This window comes from Pinus tabuliformis, chromosome 2_1 (assembly GCF_031772625.1).
Source record: "Pinus tabuliformis cultivar Carrire ecotype Pingquan chromosome 2_1, CPIR1, whole genome shotgun sequence".
In the NCBI taxonomy this organism is placed as follows: Eukaryota; Viridiplantae; Streptophyta; class Pinopsida; order Pinales; family Pinaceae; genus Pinus; species Pinus tabuliformis.
Window position 1 is genome coordinate 139548195 of NC_142299.1, and position 5802 is coordinate 139553996.

Sequence of the window (5802 nt, forward strand, 5' to 3'; positions counted from 1 at the left end):
GAAGGAAGTCAGAGCATCAATGATGAATTCTGAGTATCATAAGTAAACACCACTGCAATGTAAGTATTGGAAGATGCCATCATAACAAGAACATACAAGAACTCTTCATGAATCTTGAGTTGTCTAAGTAGAAATCTGCATTAGGTTAAAAATATACACAGTCTGCACATAGAGCAGCAGCTGAGCCAAAAAGTCTCCAACCCTTTGCTAATTCAACCTCTTGCTCTATATAAAGCATTTACAATTAGGATTCCATCATCCCTCATCAAGAGAATTCGAATTTTCCATCAGTGACACCTATTCTAACCATAAAACAAGACTTTAAATGCATTTGACACCTAACTAGCAGTCCTAGAGACCTAATACAACTAGGAGTGTAACTCCTTATTATGATTACAACAAACTTATCTAAACATTTAAAACATTATTTGACACCTAACACTCCATGAAGTCGAATTTGATGAAGCCTCCCACGTGGTCATCTGACTGCTGAAGACAAACCCTAGAAATTAGGGAACATGTTTCCCTGTTTTTAGGTTTAGGATCCCTGAAAATGGCACGTGGGACAGAGCCTTTATCTCCTCATCCATGACACATTTTACAAAACTGAAGGAGGTTTTTGTAGCCCATGTTGTCTAGAACAAAAACCTCTCCTGGGTTTTTAAAACATTCCTCCAGCTGTTTAGAATCTGTCCTTGAAAAACACGTGTCAAACAGGAAACTGTCCCTTGCTTTGTTCTGGCTGAAAAATAGGTCTTGGGACAGAGGTCATAACTTCTCGTAAAAATTGTATTTGGAAAAACTGAAGGAGGTTTTTGTGAAACAATCCATGCTGAACAAAAACCTCTTTTTTTTCTTTGAAACACTACTCCAGCTGCCCAGAATCGATCCTTGAAGAAGACGTGTAAAACAGGGAATTTTGATTCTTTGAAAAACTGCACCTACAGCAGTTTTGTAGCGCAACTTTGGTCACCCGTTTCTCCCAGATCATAATGAATTTGAGGAAACTTAAGGTGGATTTTTTGAATCAATCCATGCTGAACAAAAACCTCTCTTTTTTTTTTGAAACATCGTTCCTACCGCCCAAAATAAGTCTTTGAAAAACCGTTGTCAAAAAGGAGATGAAAAACGGCACCTACAGCAGTTTCGTAGCGCAACTTTGGTCCTTCATTTCTCCCAGATCATAATGGAATTGAAGAAATTGGAAGAGGTTTTTGTACTTTAGTATCTTAGGAATAAAAACCTCTTTCAATTTTCAGAGATGAGTTTTCAACTGCTCAGAAAAGCTTCTGGAAGTTAACTAGTAAAACAGTTTTTTCTGCTGAAACAGGCTGCTACAGGGGTTTCGTAGCGCTATGAAAACATTGATTTCGTAGCGCAAAACAGGATTTTTACACTGTCTGCACTACGAAAACATGGATTCGTAGCTAGTTTCAAAATTTCTCCGAAATTATGTGAGATATTTCTTCTAAACACATGGTGAGGCTTCTAGGACATGGAATGAGGCTATCAAACTTTATTTGAAGATGGACATGAGACTCTAACCCTATGATTTAGACTCTAAAACATAAAAATGACTTCACCATGACTTGACCATGACTGATACAAGAATTGAGAAACCATGTAAGTTGTCCAAATTTTTTAAGGAAGTTTTACAGTGATAACAATGGCTCCACTAGGGATAGTGTGCCCTTGTGGTACATTAAGAACCTGTAGCTCCAGTGCCGCTATCCATCCTCTAGAAGAAAACTTTGAACTTCTGCCCAATTTGCTCCTCAAGCCTTGAATGATTTTTTGTAAGAAGAATTCAAACTGTACCTACTGAAATAGATGCTCAGTCAACCTACCCTGAGCTTATTTGCACATTCCTACCTACCCTATCAGCTGCAAGCTCCACTTGTAGCTCAAGCAACATGCTATTTCCAATAAAGCCAATCAATTGTCCTTTCTGATATGGGAGGCTCTTGACTGCATTCAACCTCAAAATAACCATGATAGTGAGATGACCAATTCAACTTATAATGTACCTGATCTTCATAATGCAAATGAAAATGAAATACTGGTGTGCAAAGCTTTGCCATGTATTCACTTATAGGGTCAAAGAAGACATGGTTATTTTGATGATCATAAGAACACTCTACATCTTTAGACAACTGATTCTCAACCACACAAAATTCCTTTGATGTGCTATCCAACTGCCTTTCTGCATGATTCTCATAAACAACGTAATTTTCCTCACTATTGTTATCATTCTTTGAAGTAAGCTGCTGCAAGGAATTACAAAATTGAACAACCTTTTCTTCTGCCTGAGGATTATAAGAAATTTCTTCCAGTATTTCTTCTTGGTGTTTGCAATCAATTTCATATTCTTTATGATCAAAACATTGACAAATCTACTGCATCTTTTCATTCATATCAAAGGATGAAACATGGTTTTCACAAATAAACCCCTGCTGATCTTCATGCTGCGTTTCATGAGATGTTATGCTTTCTTCTTGGTGCTGAAATGCATTGTTATGAAGAGCCTCTCAAATTTCTTCATCCATAAATTCATCATCATCATAACAATCCTCCAAATATTGAATAAAACTCGTAGAATGTTTACAACAGTCTTTGACCAGCAATAAGGAGGGATGACACTCTTTATACATGTCATAGAACACATCATGGAAATCAGCAAGAGAATATAATGAACCGTTTTCCAAACTTTTATACCAAGACCATGCTTTTCCTTCTAAGGTGGTCATAAACATCGTCATGAGACAATCTTCAGGGAACTGAACCTTAAGACTGCGTACTTGCATATGGAACCTAACCAAATGAAGAGAAGCATTGTCTTTCTTTTCATCTTTTAATATCAGAAGATCCTCTAACCAATCAACCTTTGGCATAGGATTTGGAAAACCAGGGATATGAGACCGATTCACAGGAGCATACCTGGCATTCATTCTTGCAGTGGAATTCATCTTGAAACTTCATCAAGCTACTGATCTTCTAGCAGTGGAGTCACCTTCCAATTTCTTATTCGATGTGTGGAGTCGCCAAGGTAGTTTTGCAGCCTCAAAAAGATGTCTGAGCTCCTACTACCTTCAGAAGTTCAACCTCTTAATTTCGGGAATGAATAGACTTCAGGCTCCCGGCAGACGCACCAAAATGTTATCACCAAAATAGGACCCTGATAGGCTGCTGATCAGACTATCTCGGTGTAACTATTTCAAACCAATCTTTAGACTAAGGCTTAGCCTCCTCAGCCTGAGAGGGCTCTCTCAAAGGGTTAATGATTTAGATTAAAGATATGAATAGATGGCTAACTCTATGGTTTGTAATTGTATATGTTTATAGGTTGAAAGATGAAGGCTGGCTACCATTGGGCTATGGAGTCAAAGTATGTTTCAGTACCACAACAAGATCAGCTTAACATGAAGTCAGGGCATTCAGCATTTGAATATTCAGAACACAACACACATATGGAACCACAACTCATAAGTGCACACAGGAAGTCAGAGCACAATCAGTGAATTCTGAGTGATTGTACACCTATGCAACTGTAAACAAAACTAAGGAAAGGACAACACACATTCTGAGTATAAGAAATCCTTCGTGAATCCTGAGTAGTGAAGCCAAAGCATTCTACCTAGCATGGAAGTCAAGGCATTATAGAGTTCGAGTGTAGAAATGACAATACAAAACAGTGAAACATAGTAAGTTTATCTATGAAGGAAGTCAGAGCATCAATGATGAATTCTGAGTATCATAAGTAAACACCACTGCAATGTAAGTATTGGAAGATGCCATCATAACAAGAACATACAAGAACTCTTCATGAATCTTGAGTTGTCTAAGTAGAAATCTGCATTAGGTTAAAAATATACACAGTCTGCACATAGAGCAGTAGCTGAGCCAAAAAGTCTCCAACCCTTTGCTAATTCAACCTCTTGCTCTATATAAAGCATTTACAATTAGGATTCCATCATCCCTCATCAAGAGAATTCGAATTTTCCATCAGTGACACCTATTCTAACCATAAAACAAGACTTTAAATGCATTTGACACCTAACTAGCAGTCCTAGAGACCTAATACAACTAGGAGTGTAACTCCTTATTATAATTACAACAAACTTATCTAAACATTTAAAACATTCTTTGACACCTAACACTCCATGAAGTCGAATTTGATGAAGCCTCCCACGTGGTCATCTGACTGCTGAAGACAAACCCTAGAAATTAGGGAACATGTTTCCCTGTTTTTAGGTTTAGGATCCCTGAAAATGGCACGTGGGAAAGAGCCTTTATCTCCTCATCCATGACACATTTTACGAAACTGAAGGATGTTTTTGTAGCCCATGTTGTCTAGAACAAAAACCTCTCTTGGTTTTTTAAAACATTCCTCCAGCTGTTCAGAATCTGTCCTTGAAAAACACGTGTCAAACAGGAAACTGTCCCTTGCTCTGTTCTGGCTGAAAAATAGGTCTTGGGACAAAGGTCATAACTTCTCGCAAAAAATGTATTTGGAAAACATGAATGAGGTTTTTGTGAAAAAATCCATGCTGAACGAAAACCTCTTTTTTTTTTTTGAAACACTACTCCAGCTGCCTAGAATCGATCCTTGAAGAAGACGTGTAAAACAGGAAATTTTGATTCTTTGAAAAACTGCACCTACAGCAGTTTTGTAGCGCAACTTTGGTCACCCGTTTCTCCCAGATCATAATTAATTTGAGGAAACTGAAGGAGGATTTTTTGAATAAATCCATGCTGAACAAAAACCTCTCTTGGGTTTTTGAAACATCGTTCCTACCGCCCAAAATAAGTCTTTGAAAAACCGTTGTCAAACAGGAGATGAAAAACTGCACCTACAGCAGTTTCGTAGCGCAACTTTGGTCCTTCATTTCTCCCAGATCATAATGTATTTGAAGAAAGTGGAAGAGGTTTTTTTACTTTAGTATCTTAGGAATAAAAACCTCTTTCAATTTTCATAGATGAGTTTTCAACTGCTCAGAAAAGCTTCTGGAAGTTAACTAGTAAAACAGTTTTTTCTGCTGAAACAGGCTGCTACAGGGGTTTCGTAGCGCTTTGAAAACATTGATTTCGTAGCGCAAAACAGGATTTTTACACTGTCTGCGCTACGAAAATGTGGATTCGTAGCTAGTTTCAAAATTTCTCCGAAATTATGTGAGATATGTCTTCTAAACACATGGTGAGGCTTCTAGGACATGGAATGAGGCTATCAAACTTTATTTGAAGATGGACATGAGACTCTAACCCTATGACTTAGACTCTAAAACATAAAAATGACTTCACCATGACTGATACAAGAATTGAGAAACCATGTAAGTTGTCCAAATTTTTTAAGGAAGTTTTACAGTGATAACAGAATGGAAAATCCCCACATCCATAAAGCATCTGTGATGATTTCTCGGGTTGACGAGGAATTATTGCAATTTTGTTAAGAATTATAGGCAAATAGTAGAACCTCTAACAACATTATTGAACAAATATGCATTTTCATGGACTCCAGAAGCAACGAAGGCCTTTGAACCTCTTAAAGAGGCAATGTTCCAAGCACCGGTCTTAGCTATGTTAGACTTCACAAAAACATTTATTGTGTAATTTGATGCCTCGGGAAATGGAATTGGTGTTGTTTTAATGCAAGAAGAAAGACACATTTCTTTCGGAAGTCGTACAATCAAAGGAAAGTATTTACACAATGCTATTTATGAGAAGGAAATGTTGGAAATACTACATGCACTTAAGAAATGGTAACCCTACCTAATGGGAAGACACTTCAAGGTAAAAACGGATCAT